The following is a 17,708-nucleotide window of genomic DNA, read 5'->3' on the forward strand; positions in this document are numbered from 1 at the left end:
TCTCGAAGTGGAATGCCAGTCTTGAGGAGTAAGTGACTTTCCTGTGCTTAAAATTGTCTTAGAGGGAGCACCTGGGTGGCTCAGTCGGTTAAGTGTCTGACTTCGGCTCAGGTCATGATCTCGCAGTTTGTGACTTCAAGCCCAGGGTCCGGCTGTGTGCTGACAGCTCAGAGCCTGGAGCCTGCTTCAGATTCTGTGTCTCCCTGTCTCTCTGACCCTCCCCCACTCTCGCTCTGTCTCTCTCTCTCTCTCTCTCTCTCTCTCTCTCTCAAAAATAAATAAACATTAAAAAAGAAAAAGAATTTCTTAGAGGGACACCTGTGGCTCAGTCAGTTAAGCGTCCCACTTCAGCCCAGATCATGATTTCACAGTTCATGGGATTGAACCCCATGTTGGGCTCCACACTGACAGCATGGAACCTGCTTGGGATTCTCTGTCTCCCTCTCTTTTTGCCCCTCCCCTGCTCACCTCTTTCTCTTTCTCAAAATAAATGTATAAACTTTAGAAAAAAATTAAAAAAAGAAGCTTGCCTGAAGTCAAGTGAGAAAGTGAATAGGAGGGTCTGGGTTCAAGCCGGGTGTGCCCAACTCCAAAGCCCGTTCTTTCACCTGCCATAGTACCCAATATTTTGTGCCTTCTGTTTGTGGCAGTTGCAAGTAATGTGCATATCACTGTCCAAAACCTCTTCCTTCCAGCCCCTAATAATAATATAAAATCCAAATGTCTTTTTTTTTTTTCATGTATTTTCCCTTTTTCAGCTATAGGAAGGAGCAGGGCTCCTTACACATTACCTTCTCTGAGTGCCTAAAATACGATGGGTATTTTTTAATGTTTATTTTGGTTATCTAGTACTATGTGCATAGGGAAATGGTTTGTATGAAATCCAACATTCTTCCTCTGATTTCTTTGGCCAAAGAACAATGGTTTTCAGTTCTCCAGGCAAGTATAATGAATATTTTTAAAAGAAAATATTATCCTTGAACTACCTGAATCTATTATTTGTGGTAAGTTTCCACATTCCTTCCTGCCTGTTTTTTACTTCTCCAAGAATATGGCTCTTCTGCGTTTCTTTGTTCCTCAGAAGAAAGTCTAGGTCTTACTTTGTTTCCTTTATCTTAAAATTCAGCTTGAAAGGAGTTGGGTGCCATGCGTTGAGGATGATTGTTCATTCTTTTAAAAAGGTGGATCTTTCAGGATCATCTTGTATACAACAGTGAAAATGACCCCAATGTAAAGTGTACATAGAGCAATGACTTTTCTTTTTTGTATTTTTTATCACCAGTAGATATGAATTTGACTAAAGAACAGAGAAATTCTTGACTTGGGTTTAGGGTCATGAAAGGAGGTTGAGATAGAAGCAGTTTTTAATTTTTGCAAGAGTTGCTAGTAAAGGTACAGAGCACCTTGTGGTGGAAACCTTATGCCTAGTGGGACCATTTCTCTAGCATTGAACACAACTCTACATGTTCTCCGGAGGCTTGGAAATAAACTAGAACCTGAGTAGTCAAGAGAGATTGCATGTGATCTCGAGTCAGTGGGTTAATCTAGCCCTCCCCAAAGCTTGAATCTTAAAAGCAACTATAATGATGCTGAATCATCCCAAAAGTGTTGGTAAGAAAGGTTGTCCATTAGTTTCTGGGGAGTTCTTGGAGCTGGGCTCACATTTGCATGCTTTGGCTCGAGAAGGGGAAAAGCCTTGATGGACAGAAGAAGCAAAGCTACAGGAAATGAAGTATAGGTAGGTTGAAGTTACCAAAGGAAAAGTGTGTGTAGCACAGGCAAGAAACCATATAAGTCCTGAAACAAGCATTGGTCATAATTGCTTAGTTTTGTTACTAATCCTCATCCCAGCCTACGCTAAGACTTATCACATTATTCATTTATTTTTTTTCATAAAAATAAAAGATTTCTACCTCACCATCTTTCTGATTGCTTGATTTTACACTGCCTGTAAGAGGTAGTGATACTCCACTATGATTCAAGGCAATGTCTCCCATGTGCCTGTGCCTTGAAGGAGATAGTATCTGCTTGTGGCAGCCAGAAATAAAATGTGAATAAAGAAGATAATGAGCCAAAGAAGACTCAAGTATTAAAATGTGTGTGAATTAACAAGTGTGACTGAAGATTTTGAGAGAGGTGAGATCTGAGTTGAGTGAAAGGCTGGCCCCAACGATCGTAATGATGACTTGGAGGTTTGCGACAGTGAATTCTTCCAGTGGCACTGTCCTTCTAACCCCGAATGTTCCGTGGCCTTGCCTCTGAGTTACAGTTCACTTAGCAACTGTTGAGCTGCCAATTTGCTTAAAGTGTTTTAAGGTGTCTTTTTCAATATACATATACACACACACATACAGACACATATGCATATACATGTATACATATATATACATATATACATATACACACCTCACATGGCTTTCCTTTCTTTTCCCTAAGACCACTTTGCTTTATTAACATTTCTTAATCCATTAATACAAAAACCTGGTGTCACCTCTATAACATGCCTTTGAGGCTACCCAGTTTGGGACAATTGCATTCCTCCCAAACACTCCATGCAAATTTCTGTCATTGCATTTACCACATGTTATTATAATTTCCTATTTATATGTTTACCTCTTCCAACTACTCTGTGACTCTTCTTCTTTCTGTAGGGAAAAATAAATGTTTTTGTCAAGTCCCTTTTCTAAATAGGACTGGTTTCAGATAAACTAGAAGATGGTCACATAACTGACTCATGCTAAATCATCTAAGAAGCCCGACACAAAAGGCCACATATTGTATGATTGCTGTTATATGAATTATCCAGAAAAGGCAAAATCTGTAGAGATAGAAAACAGATTAGTGGTTATGAAAGGCTGAGGGAAGAGGGAAATGGGAAATGATTGCTTATTGAATATGGGGTTTCCTTGTAGGGTGATGAAAATTTCTGTAACTAAATAGTGGTGACAGCTGTACAACATTGTAAATATTCTTTTTTAAAAAAATTTTTTAATGTTTTTATTTTATTTTTGAGAGAGAGACAGAGTGCGAGTTGGGGAGAGGCAGAGAGAGAGAGGGAGACAGAACCTGAAGCAGGCTCCAGGCTCTCTCTGAGCTGTCAGCACAGAGCCCGACACGGGGCTCGAACTCATGGACTGTAAGATCACAACCTGAACTGAAGTCAGCCACCCAACCGACTGAGCCATCCAGGTGCCCCAAGATTGTGAATATTCTTAATGCCACTGAATTGTACACTTAAGAAGTGTACAATAGTAACTTTTATGTTGTGTATTTTGCCATAATAAGAAATAAAATAAAAAAAAAGAAGTAAATAAAAATACAAATAGCCTCCCCAAAAAGTAGTAAGGCCAATTTCCTGTGTATCCCTGTGTGTTCCTGAGACTTCTGTCTAGAATGCCCTGACTTTCTTTACCTCCCAGATTGTGAATCCTTGATCTTTTAGGATGCTCTAAGGTGAATCCATAACCTACAGACTCTCTACTAGAATTTTCTTCTATATCAAGGTCCCCAGGATGAATAAAAAAAAGAAAAAGGATTTTAATACAAGGAAAATGGAATTAAATATGATCAAAACCAGGCAAAATTACTTCTCAGGAATGACCAGGGACTTTCCCCCCGCCTTTTTATACGTAAATGTTATAATTTATACATAACTTTCTGTATGCTTAGGATAAATGTGTGAAGTAAACAAGAAAAATCTTTGGGGGGGGGGGTTGTTTTTATTGTGGTAAAATACACATAATATAAAATTTACCATCTTAACTTTTATTTTAATTGATTTTATTTTTTTCATCATGGTAAGTGCACTCCTTAATCCCTATCACCTATTTCACCCATCCCCCCTCACCTCCTCTCTATTGTCTATAGTTAACAGTCTGTTTCTTGGTTTGCTTCTCTCTCTCTCTTTTTTTCTTTTGCTTATTTGTTTTGTTTCTTAAATTCCACGTATGAGTGAGATCATATGGTATTTGTCTTTCTCTGACTTATTTCACTTAGTATAATACTCTCCAACTCCATCCATGTTGTTGCAAATGGCTAAATTTCATTCTTTTTATGGCTGAATAATATTCCACATATATATATCACATCTTCTTATTCATCTATCAGTGGACACTTGGGCTGCTTCTGTATCTTGGCCATTGTAAACAATGCTGCAGTAAACATAGGGGTGCATGTATCCCTTTGAATTAGTGTTTTTGTATTCTTTGGATAAATACCCAGTAGTGCAATTACTGGATCATAGGTTAGTTCTATCTTTATTTTTTGAAGAATCTCTATACTATTTTCCACAGTGGCAAAAAAGTCATTTTTTAAAAAATCCCCTCTGATGGAGACAAAGCTTTATGTAATGCAACTGGAATCTTGCTTTCCTTTTCTGAGCACACAAACTACCTTTCCCAACCTCTCTTGCAGTTAGGGGAAGGACTGTGTGTTCTGACAAATGGGGGGTCAGTAGAAGTAATGTAACCCACTCCCAAGGCTGGCTATGAAATCCCTGTGGAGTCTTCATACTCTCTTTAACTTCTGCAATAAATTTGGCAGTGATGTGTTTGAGATCAAGTAGAACTACAAGTTAGAAGAAATCTAGACCCCTATGACACTTGGAAGATGAGCTGTCAAGGAGAGCCAGGCAACTCGAATAAGACTATGACTTGAATGAAAGGAAACCTATATTGTTATCGCATTAACCTTTTGAAATTCGGGGTCTATTTGTTATCACAACATAACCTTTTCTGTTCTGACTCATTTACCTCTCAATCTCACTCAACAGAGGGAACGAACTGTGTATCCAGTTTTTTCAATCAAAGTATAGAATATTTCCCTACCATTATTTGTCCTGTTCTTTTAAAGGAGGTCCCAGAAGTAGTTTTGGTGACCCACTTGACGTCTAGGAAGCCATGTTCTTTCTTAAATCAAGTAAGAGAATCACATTCTCTTTGCTAGCTAGGCATTTGCTTAGAAATGGATATGTGGGGGCGCCTGGGTGGCGCAGTCGGTTAAGCGTCCGACTTCAGCCAGGTCACGATCTTGCGGTCCGTGAGTTCGAGCCCCGCGTCAGGCTCTGGGCTGATGGCTCGGAGCCTGGAGCCTGTTTCCGATTCTGTGTCTCCCTCTCTCTCTGCCCCTCCCCCATTCATGCTCTGTCTCTCTCTGTCCCAAAAATAAATTAAAAAAAAAAAAAAAAAAAAAAAAGAAGAGAAATGGATATGTGGTATGATTCTGGCCAAAGGAGAATAAGAGGATGTCTAAACACAAAGTTTCTTCGAAAGACATTTCCATAGGTTACAAAAAGATGGCTATTAATCTTTTGTTCCAGTTGGTATAAAGCCTGGATTTGTGGCACCATATGTTGGTAAGTGCAGTTATTGTGAGAACAAAGTTTACATGCCAAGCAGAGGGAAAAGATGGTAGTAACCATTGTTCTTCATGACATCCCTGAGTCAGTAAATTAACCCACACTCAGGATAATCTTTCATGTCTTTTGGCACATGAGATAATAAACCTTTCTTATTTTTTAGCCGCTTAGGAATATTTTACTGTTACTTGCAGCTGTTTCCAGTGATTTGGATATTTCAAATAATAGTGCAGCCAATATCTTGTACACTTATCATTGGTTATGCTCATAATTCTTTCTCTAGTGTATTTCTGGGTCAAAGAGTATAAGCATATAAATCTTTTATAGCTAATACCGTATTTTCCTCTAAAAATATTACCTTTTCTTTGACTTTTAAGTCTGCTGATCTGAATATTATCGATCTATTTAATTTTGCTAATCTGATAAGCAAAATACTATCTCTTTGTTTTATTTTGCATTTTGTATTTATTTTCTTATTAATAGAGTTGAGCATGTTGTTTTATATGTCTAGTGAAAATTTGTAGAGTTTTGGTAAGTTGTCTATTCAAATATTTCGACTATTTTTCCATTGAAATTTGTATTTTTGATTAATAGGAGCTCTTAACAAAAATAGAACCACTAACTCTTGCGTTGCAAATATTTTCTTCCAGTCTGTTGTTGATCTTAGACTTTGCTTGTAACACTTGTTCCCACACAGGAATTCAACATTTTTATTTCATTGCTCTTAAATTGAATACATCCCAATTTTTTTATCTTATGCTGCTCTTCTTGGTGCTATTTTTAAGGACCAAGAAATCTTTGAAGTGTAAATAACTCAATATATGGACAATATTTCTTAAATTACTTTATATAGATAATTGCTTTTCTTTTTTTAATTTTATTTTTTATTTTTTAAAATTTACATCCCAATTAGTTAGCATATAGTGCAACAATGATTTCAGGGGTAGATTCCTTAATGCCCCTTACCCATTGAGCCCATCTCCCCTCCCACAAGCCCTCCAGCAACCCTCAGTTTGTTCTCCATATTTATGAGTCTCTTCTGTTTTGTCCCCCTCCCTGGTTTTATATTATTTTTGTTTCCCTTCCCTTATGATAATTGCTCTTCTTATAAGGGCACCTGAAGGACAGAGAATATATTTTTGTCAAGTGCTTACTTTATGCTAGGCATTACACTAGGTGCTTTACACGTGATTTTTTTTTTCCAATGTCAATCCTCATGATAATTCTGTAAATTGGTTTTTATTATTACTGTTTCAAGAGAAGTAAGATTAATAGCTTGCTTATGTTCACATGGTCAATAAAGAGTATTGAGTTCAGGTCTTCTTAATTCCTTAACATTGACTTTAACCAAGGTGCGATATGATCCCTAAACGATACAGATACCGCATAGATATGCAAAACAAATAAAATTTATATTTTCCTTTTCACACTTCTGTTTATGATACTCTTTCTCGTATCCTGGAACCAGGAATAAAAAAAGCATATCTATGCAATTCAAACATTATTTTCTTTTCATTGTACCATGATGTCTTCCCTTTAGCTGAAAAAATAGGAAGGGCATGTTTTGTTTTTTAGTTATTTTTATCAAACACCATTTGTGTACAAAACTTAATCAATTACCAACATTATCAGGAACGTTGGTGTTTGCGGGCTAGATCCATATGTTTCTGGATACGTTGATTAGTTAGTTGGGTGATGGCTTTGTGTCATTTATCACCAGGGCTTATTTGTTAGGGACTTACCTTGCTGAATCCCTCCCTGTTTGAACAGTCACTTCCTCCTGTCTCAGCTGGCTGTCTTTGATGTCTAGTACTGTCTGGTATTATTTTTAAGATGAGAGTGTGGGAAGAAAAGAGGAAATGTGTCTATCTATTGCACCAACCTCTGATCCAGGAGAACTTTTCTACTTCTGAATTTTGAGATATATTCTACCAAGGATTTAAGTTTCTTTACATACTAATCCCAGTTTAAGCCCTGTCTAATAGCTTTTTCTTGAACAAACATTCAGAATAGCCAAAATAAAAGAACCTTTAATTCAGAGACGGAAAGCCTTGAAAATAGGATCTGGAAAAACCCTAACCAAAGATCCTAATCTTGAGAGCCACTTTTTTTTTAACTTTGCAAAACAAGTGGGGAGTCATGAATCTAGATTTCTAATTTTCATTCTGTCACTTACTTATTGAATTGATTTGAGTAAGTCACTCAAATGTCCCAAATGTCCCAGATGGTATTTTCTCTACCGATAAGTAGATGAAACAGGGTATCTCTAAGGTCACTTCTGTTGTTCTGTCTCAGTCTAGAACACCAGAGCAACCCAGACCACATTGGGGAGTTGCCTGAGTTGGTCTTAAGTGCTCTTATCTGACCTTCACATTCCTTTTCTCTTCTGAGCACTGTACCCAGATGATAGGTATTTTGATCTTGGTCCATGAAAGTCTCAAGGTCTCTGATCCTGGGTTTCTTTATTCCAGTTCTCTCAAACATTACTTCTTTTTCCAAAACCTTTCATATTTATAGTCTCCTCAGGCCTTTCTCCTTGGTATGAAATGATATATTAATCCATGCTAATCAGTTAACGGGTTACTTCTTCTGAGTAACTTGCCTGCATTCTAACAAGGATTTTCAATATGCAGAATGTATTTATTCCAAAAAACTGATTCAAAAAGTAGAAATTTTAGGCATTTTAGGTTGGGCCAGTGAGCAAAGTTAAGGCTGGTGGTGGGTAGAGGGGTCTTCTCAGAAATCACTAGAAAACAGCCACTCTGTCTGCCTTGTTGAACAGAACATAAATGCATTAAGTTCCTGATCTCCTTGAAAAGACTAAATGACCTTGACATCTTTTTCTATTTGTAAGGGCCGATATGATTTTCTTTTTCAACAGAGAGCTTATACTAAACCTTGAAGGGGGATGTGAGGACCAAAGCTTCCTATTAATTCAAAGAAGCCTAAGGCCAGTCAGATGCCAACTGAATTCAATGGTCCCGTTAAGCAGTAGAGCCTAAGAGACCTGGCAACATCCCTCTCTTAATTTTAAAACCCTTAGGCTCTAGTCGTTGCTTATGGAGACTTATTCTTTTCCTGAAGAGAATTTTGAGTTCTCTGTAGTCAGGGCTCAGGCAGTTTACTTCTTTTTATGCTCCATGGAGCCTTGCACAGGCTGGGAACATAGACTTGCTTAATGAATACTTGCTGACATATCATCCGTCTGGAAGAGAGACCTAAACAGTATACATTCATTACCTCATTTTTCTGGGATAAAGTAGCTTTTGAAAATATCAATAGAATCAGAATCTTTGTTTTGCAGAAAGAGAAAAACAACGAAATTAAAATGACTTGTCTTATGTCACAACTGGAAAGTGTGACAGAGTTTGGATTAAAATTAAATTTTGACAAGTAGCTGAAGCAGAAAACACAAGAAGGATCGTCTCTTCTGTGATCGCTGTCTTGGCTCGTACATTCTCATGAACAGATTTGAGCAAAAGGAGAGAAAAGAAAAATGTCTGAGAATGTGAACTGGTTTCATAGGAGAGTTTGAACGAGACAGATACTAGATATGCTGGAGGCTGGTGTGGCAGAGGACATAAAATGGTGGAGTTTTGTGGTGATAATTAAAGATGCCATCCAGGATCTTATCTGTTTACCTAGAAAGCCCTTTTTACGGGTCACCATCTCAGATTCCGAACTGGAAGACTCAAAGTCATGCCTCCGAACTTTCACTTCGTAGCTAAGAGCTTTTGGGTGATCACAGTAAAGATTCTAAGGCTTTTCCCGCTGCCTACAAGGCCCTACATTATAGGGCTCCTGGCTACCTCTGCTCCAGCCCCATGATCCACCTTGCTAGTTCCTCTCTACAGTAAGCATGCTTCTGTCTCAGGGCCTTTGCACCTGCTGCTCCCTCTCTCTGGAATGCTCTCCTTTTGAAGAGCTGCATCGTTGGTCCCTCCCTTAGGTCTGCTTCTGCCATGTTATAAGTGGCATGGCACTGTCCTCATAATCCAATCTAAAGTATCATCTCTGTGTTATTATATGTAAAACAAGAATAATAGCTCTATTTGAAGAGTTAAGATATGTGAAAAATCTTGGTAAACTTCAAGGTACTATAGAAATAAAGAATTTTCATTGTTTTTATAACTCAGACCTGGAAAAAATTACTAAGAGTTTTAAATTTAAATATTGATCCAAAAAATTTTTTTTTCCAAATTGGATTGACCTTTTGAAAACCTGTTCATTTTTTTTCCTTCTCATTTTAGGGATTACAGTCATGATATGAATATGATGACTGGTGGTGATATCCAGATAAACTATGTATACATGGTTCTATTTTCCAATTTCCTTAGCCTTTAATTGAATCAGATCAAATTTATGACTCTCGCCATCTTTGAGAACAAAGGGATTTTTCCAGTTTAACAGAAGTTGGTAAATCAGGAGGACTCCTTTTAGGTAGAAGATGATAAGCTTGACTTCAGACACAGCAACTTTGATGTGCAACTGTAACTTCCACATGAAAAATCTCTAATGGACCGTTGGATGTTATCAACTGGTGGTACAGGAAGAAGTTAGCGAAGTGTTATTTATTGGGTTTCATCCAAAAGGAGATGGTATGGCTAAATGTAAAAACTGGCCATACCCCAGTACAGGTTCAATATTAAAACAGCAACATGAATGACACAGTGTTGTTAAGTGCTTACTATGTGCTAGACACGATGCTTTGTTTTTGTGTGTGTGTGCATTATTTCATTTAATTCTTCCAATTACCTTATGAGTAGGTGCTAACATTATCCCTATTTTTAGTTGAAGTAAGCAAGGCTTAATGAAATAAAATAATTTGCAGAAGCTCTCAGAGCTAGTGAGCTGGCATTCAAACCCAGGTTTGTTTAACTTGAAAGTCAAAGCTTTTAAGCACTATATCAGGCTGTATAGTGTATAATTTATGCAATACAAATTAAGCATATTCTCAGCTGGAAGGCTGTCCCTTGTAATGCATTACATAAGAGGTCCACAAAGTTCCTGAAATGACTCCAGTTTTATAATTTCTTGGCTGTCTCAGTCCAATATAAAGTCCAAAGGGAAATTTCATATTTCCTACTCATACACTGGATATTCATAGCATGTCCTTTAGGAAAACACTATCCGCCTCTTTTTAAAGTGTCAGTGCAATTGCATGTGACACAGGCTTTTGTGTAGAGTTCACTTTTATTTCTGTAAGTACTGAGATATGTATTATATGGGTTTTTGTATCTCCTTGAAATGAATATAATGTGCATACTATAACTAAGCTGAAATAGTTCCTGGCATGAAAGCAAAGACTGATGAATGAAACCTAGTGTGATTTACCTATGATTAGCAAGTTTGATTGTGCTCCTCTGTGTCTGTCTAAAGTCCTTTCCTTCATTTCATTCCAAACAGGTCTAACACAGAACAAATGGCCATGCTAAATCATACTAAATAATTCAGGGCAGCACTTCCAGACGTCTGCAAGGTGTGTATATTAAAGATGACGGTGATATTCCTAGGGAGGAGAAGGACCGGAGAGTTTCCACATATTCAGGGAATGTGTTTAGATATGCATTTATGTTCTTTGCTTAGTTTCTTCTAAAGATTTAGTTTCTTTCGAGCTTTTGTGAGTGTATTATGGGGGGAGTTGGCATACAACCCTTGATTCCATTTTCTCTGTTAGATACTTAGAGGACAGATACCATACCCAAGAGTTCAGCAGTAGGGCAGGTAGTGTGGGTGGGCAGTGGCATTGGGGGTTTAAAAACAAACATATACCCTCCCCCCGCCCAGGAGGTGGCTAGAGAGAGGAATTCGCGGACTGTTCACAGGCAACTGGCAAGGCAGTCAGCTGGCAGCCACCCTTGCACTTGGAACTATGGTCAGGTCTCCAGTTCCTGGCAGCTAGGACTGCCAAGAATAAAGCAGTTTTGAGTCAGTGTGTAGTTTATCATGATGGAGATGGGGACCCAGAGAGAAGCAGAATGAAGTACAGTTTTCAAAATCAGGGCAGAAGGGCAGAGCTAGGTCCTACAGGTCCTAAATCCCCAGTAATTGGCTAGAGTAGCTTAAGTATCTCCCGTCCTCTGTCAGGATGAGTGCAAAAGCTCAATGAGACCACTTCTGTAGGTGGGCTCAAATAGATCTAGGCACAAATCAGGGTCTTTTGACTTTGCAATTTACATTTTACTGCACCTTCAGTGAACAAACCATACACAATGATACTGATTTGGACTGGCGACACGATTAATACTGGGAAATAGAGCAATACTGTGTGAGTTGCTGAGTTAATAATATATACAAATGAATAAATGTTTACCTAACTCATAATTATCTTCATCAGTTAGGGTACTAATAGGAGACAGATGGCACATTCAAATAGAGTAACTGCAAAAATTTTAATAGATTATTGACAAAAGTGAGGGCAGGAAAGGAAAACCAACCATTGGGTGATGAAGGACCCTGCAGCAACTCACAGTGAGGAGCCATCACCATCCCTAGACCTAAAAGGATGGGGGCTGAGAACAGAAACTACCTACACCCATGGGGCATACAGTCTACATTGACATGACTTTGCTATTTCAGGCAACTCATGCCCAGGAAGATGAAGTTTCAGATAACTTTATTGCTTGTTTTAGGAACTTTCTGAACGTCCATTCATCTTCACACTATACTGCTTAACGTATCCTCATTTGAGTAAATATCCACTACTCAGGATAACAACTCAACCAAGCTTATCAAGCAGTTGTTTTCCTTTAACTCACCTGGAGACCCTCTCTTGCTATATCCACCCATCCTAAACTATTATATCATGAGCTTTGCCCAGTCCTAGGCAAGCACTCCCATTGGAAAAGCTACCTTGAACCAGACCTTCAAGACCACATATATATCCTGACTTTTCTTTTCCCCTTGCAAGTTTCTGCTAAGACTGTCAAGGTAGTGATCTGCCTTCCTGTGAGAAGCAACAAACTCAGCTTTGCTTTATCACAGATACTTTTGGTAATATTTTTGGAGACCCAGCATTTGACAGAGCTGTTACTGCAAACTGGAACAAAAGCTGGCCAGTGGGAGCTGGGGACTCTAGAGTAGGGGAATGCAGCCTTTATTGGCCAGGTCAGGGCAAGGCTAGGGGATATAATAGTGTCACTCAGCTCTCACCCTCTGGTCTCCTGCTGATGGCTCTCCAAATTCACATTCAACTGGAAACCAGAGAGTGTGGAAGCTCTGGGTGTCCTAGATTCAGGGCAGGGTGGCAAAGGGTGAGATACGGATGTGGAGAAGAAAAGGAGAATATCCAGCACACTGACCAGAAATAAAAATCAACACAAACCCCTAAGTGCAGGTATAAGATGCATCCTTAAAAATTTAGACCTGCAGGGGCGCCTGGGTGGCTCAGTCGGTTAAGTGTCCGACTTCGGCTCAGGTCATGATGTCACAGTTTGTGAGCTCAAGCCCCACATTGGGCTCTGCGCTGACCTCGTGGAGCCTGTTGGGATCCTCTCTCTCCCTCTCTTTCTGCCCCTCCCATGCTCTCTCTCTCTCTCAAAATAAATAAAGTAAAAACATTTCGAAAAATTGGAAATGGACTATACATTATATAAATAATAAACGCAGCCATGTTAAATTTCCTAAATTTGATAGCTAGACTGTGGTTATGGAAGAAAATACTCTTGTTCTTGAGAAATACACACTGAAGTATTAAGTGACAAAAAGTCATTGAGGTATTCAATCTACTCTCAAATGGGTCTGCAAAAACTGTGTGTGTGTGTGTGTGTGTGTGTGCATGCACACACACACACACACACACACACACACAGTGAGAGAATTAAAAAGCAAATGTGGCAAAATAGTCAAAATTAGTGAATCTGTAGAAAGGGAATACAGATATTCTTTATAATTTCATGAAACTTGTCTCTAAATCAGAAATTATTCCAAGATAAAGCTTTAAAACAAAAAAAGGATTACTTTAAGGTCTTAAAGAAACAGTGACTCAAACTGGAAGAACCGTTAAAATTGAATGTAGAACATAATGATAATGCTAGCACTTGTAATTTGGAATTTTCACAAAATTGTGGAAGTGTTGCAAAATACTTGAATTATTTACCTGCTGATTACGGTCCTTCCATGAAATTGCATATTGTATACATTATCCAGTTGTACATACATATTACTGTACAGGGCTATTTACCAAAAATGTGTGTACTCTATATTTATGGGCAATTTAGAGATTTTCCAGGGTCATTTTTACTCTACATGATTTTCAACTCATTTTAGAGTACTTAAAACCAGTTCTTAGAAGGTGTTACTTCAGTGCACTTCTAGAAAGTCCACTTTTTCGAGATCAGTTTTTGCAGGTCTAAACTGTTAAAAAAAATTTTTTTAATCTTTATTTATTTTTGAGAAAGTGAGAGACAGACAGAGTGAGAGCAGGGGAAGAACAGAGAGAGAGGGAGACAGAATCCGAAGGAGGCTCCAGGCCCTGAGCTGTCAGCACAGAGCCCAACGCAGGGCTTGAACTCACAAGCCATGAGATCGTGACCTGAGCCAGAGGCTCAACCGACTGAGCCACCCACGCGCCCCAAAATCTGATACGAATTTTAAAATCAGAAAACCACCTTTCACCTCAATTGAGCGCTTCTTCTTTTTTTAATCCTCATTTATTTTTGAGAGAGAGAGAGAGAGAGAGATCAGGGGAGGGGCAGAGAGAGACACACACACAGAATCCAAAGCAGGCTCCAGGCTCGGAGCTGTCAGCACAGAGCCGGACGCGGGGCTCGAACCCACGAACTGTGAGATCATGACCTGAGCCAAAGTCGGACGCTTAACCGACTGAGCCACCCAGGCGTCCCTAGTTCATTTCCAGTTTTGTCGATTATCCCCATTATGTCATTCGCAGCAGTTTTTCTCCAGAAGCTAGACTATGATCATGTATTGCACTTAGTTATCATTATTTAATTTGGAATGGCTCCTTACCCTATTTTGTCTTTCGGGACCTTGATAATTTTGAAGAATAAAGGCCAGTGGTTTTACAAACTGCCTTTGAAGGCGGTTTACCTAGTGTCTCCCCATAATGTGATTCTGGTTATGTATTTTTTGGCAGGATTGCTAAATTAAGTGCTGCCTGTCCTTCTTAGGCTATCACACCTGTAGGCACGTCATGCCTGTCCTATATTCATGAGGCTAATTTCCATCAGTTGGTTGGGGTGTTGTTTATTTCTCCACTGTATAGCAAATTATAGCTTTTGCAAATTGTGATTTGCAGGGAGATATTTTGAGATTACGTTAATAAGCTGTTTCTCATCAACACCCTCCTCTTCCCACCCCAAGTTAATTCCTTAATTTCTTCTTGGAGGAATCACTACTCAGTTCTATCCTCACCACGTATGAACCCTTTTCATGTATGAAAATCCCTTGGAGGTGGATTTGGGAAATCACAGAAACTCTTAGATTTATTTTAATTTTTGGCCAAGCTGATTGAATTCATGTAAATTAGATGTGGGTCTGTTGAAGCTCTATTATAATAACCATAAAAGAAAAGTACTCTGGGTAGGAGCTATAATCAGTCACATTTTATATGGACAAAATGACTGACCAATAAATCAGATGTTCAGTGTACAGTTTACAGAAAAAAGATCCTGATGAATATAATTTCAGTAAAGTAAACATAAAAATGTTTTAACTGTGCTGAATAGAAAATTCAATAATAAATTAAACTGGCCTAATGATATTTGCTCTGCAAAGTGCTTGCTTGACAAAAATTTGTCAGTGGTGTTATAATTCTAAGTTAAACGTTTGTATTCCTGAAGATGGAACCCAGATGTCCATAACATCAAAAAATGGGGTAGAAATTGCCGGGTGAGGCAGTATAGCTGGGTGCTTTAGCACATGGGTGTTGAAGCCTCGGCTCCAGGGTTCAAACTTCCTTTCCGCCAGTTACTAGATGTGACCATGGGCAGGTTATTTAATCTTTGCCTCAATTGCTCTTCCTGTAAAATGAGAAAATAATGATATACGTTACCTGTTATGAGGCTTGAAAGATTTAAAATGTATCAAATTCTTAGAATAGTGAGCGCTATCATATAGTTAGTCTCAGTAAGAATGAATGTCAGTAATTAATCTCAGTAAGAGATCTCATCATTGCCACCATCTTTAACATCTTCACCTCTAGGCTGTATCTTCTGAGCATAGAGGAAGGGGATTTTCAAGGCTGGGAATTTTATCGGATTTGAGACTAGATGGTAATCCAGGATGTTGCATATTATTGTTTGGTAGCAGTTAATAAACTGAGTAAAGTAGCGCTATGGATGTTTCTTAGCATAACACTATAAGTCATCCTTTAAGTGTTTAGATTATACTTCTCAGTTGATGTCTCATCCCTGGAAGCATCATTTTAAAAACATGGCTTCCATCATAGCTGCCAAGCTATCAGTCTTAATGCCAACGTCATACTATGAAATTAAACCAAATTATCTTGTTGAATCTTAGCAACAAATTTATGAGAGAGATGTTATTATTAGTCTCATCTTATTAAGAAAAACGGGTTTGAGAAACTAAAAGATTTGTTCTAGTTCGTGGATCTAGCAAGAGGCAGAACCAGAATTTGGACCCTGGTATGAAAAACAAGGTACTCCTCCACTACACCATACTGCTTTCTGGAAATCTTCCCTCTCATCTGTGGGATGATTGTCCTTGTACTTTGCATTGACTTTGCTTGTAATAGATTGATGCTTCTTCAGATTGGGTATTGTGGTAAATGATACGTCTTCTTAAAATTTTTATTTATTTATTTGAGAGAGAGAGAGCACGTGCAAGCAGGAGAGGGGTAAAGGGAAAGAGAATCTCAAACAGGCTCCACACTCAGTGTAGCCTGCTGTGGGGGTCAATCCCATGACCCTGGGATGATGACCCAAGCCAGAATCAAGAGTTGGACACTCAAACAACTGAACCACCCAGGTGCCCTGTAAATGATATTTCTTTGCTAACTATATTAATGAGAGTTCTAGAAGAAAAGGAGGTGTTACACATATAAGAATAATTTAAGAAAATATAATAAAGAGCGTCTGTACCAAGGTGTCGCAAGGTTAAGTGATTCAAAAAGGGTAGCAAAGCCCTCTAAGACTAGCAGTGACAGGAAGCTACTCCCACCATCAAGATGACACAAACAAGGTCAAAGAGACTACCTGTGGAATCTGGAGAAAGCTGCAGCCATCTGACAGGGGCCATCTGAGATACTCACTCAAGAGGAACACAACCCCTGCTAAACTACTGTCTGGTTGGAAAAGAGTAAGAGTAAAATACCCCTACCTGTCTCTTCTCTTATTATCTGATCTTATTTCTCTCCTTCTCCTTCTCCTTCTCCTTCTCCTTCTCCTTCTCCTTCTCCTTCTCCTTCTCCTTCTCCTTCTCCTTCTCCTCCTCCCCCTCCTCCTCCCCCTCCTCCTCCCCCTCCTCCTCCCCCTCCTCCCCCTCCTCCTCCGTCGTCGTCGTCTTCTTCTTCTTCTTCTTCTTCTTCTTCTTCTTCTTCTTCTTTTTGTAAATGTTTATTTTTGGGAAAGCACAAGCGGGGAAGGGACCAAGAGAGGGGGAGAGAAGATCCAAAGTGGGCTCTGCACTGACAGGCTGATAGCAAATGCCCAAATGCCCAGGCTGATAGCAATAGTCCAAAATGGGGATCAAATTCACCAACCATGAGATCATGACCTAAGCTGAAGTTGGATGCTTAATTAACTGACTGAGCCACCCAGGTGCTCTTCATGTCTGTACTTCTTAATGGCCAAACCCAACTGGAAGCCAGAGGGCAAGAGAGCTCAGGAGACCCAGTTGGTGGAGGTCATTCTTCTTGCGTGCAGGTTAAGGCTGAGATAGGTGAAAAGTAAACTTGGAGTGAAAAATGGAGACTTTCTGCCACACTAAACACATCTGTCATATTATTCTAAATCATGATCACTTAGTATGATATCAGAAAAGAAAACGGAGCAATTCAAGAAAAAACAAAGATACACTATGCACAAATGACAAACAACATATTCTTCTAAGTGTGAGAGGAGGGAAAAGGCTTTTTATTAAAAGACAACATCCTGAAGGTAATGCTATTGTGTAGGTAGGTGAAATTTAAAATGTTCAAATATGATCAGGAGTCTTCTCCAGGTTGTTTATGTTAAATCCATCCCTTGATCAGTGATTATAATTGTATTTTAAAGAATCTGGCAAACTTGGACATTTGTGGCTTTGCTTTTAAATTGGCTCCCTATCTTGTGCCAATAGAATTTACCAGGTGGTATGAACTCAGTTCTGGTTTCTGACTGGCTCACAGTTCTGTGGGCCCCTGTTTCCTGGACACCTTATTTACTGTTGCCCT

At 38.9% G+C, this 17,708-nt stretch overlaps 1 long non-coding RNA gene across 2 annotated transcripts in view; it reads left to right on the plus strand.

Annotated features, from left to right (window-relative positions):
- The first annotated feature begins 10,756 nt into the window (after positions 1-10,756).
- LOC132664439 (uncharacterized) overlaps positions 10,757-17,708 on the plus strand; it is a 51,717-nt gene continuing 44,765 nt past the window's right edge. For both annotated transcript variants that reach the window (XR_009603672.3, XR_009603670.3), the window contains exon 1: positions 10,757-10,835. This is a non-coding gene — a long non-coding RNA (uncharacterized LOC132664439). The remainder of the gene's footprint in view (positions 10,836-17,708) is intronic.

Source organism: Panthera onca, chromosome F2, assembly GCF_046562875.1.
Source record: "Panthera onca isolate mPanOnc1 chromosome F2, mPanOnc1 haplotype 2, whole genome shotgun sequence".
In the NCBI taxonomy this organism is placed as follows: Eukaryota; Metazoa; Chordata; class Mammalia; order Carnivora; family Felidae; genus Panthera; species Panthera onca.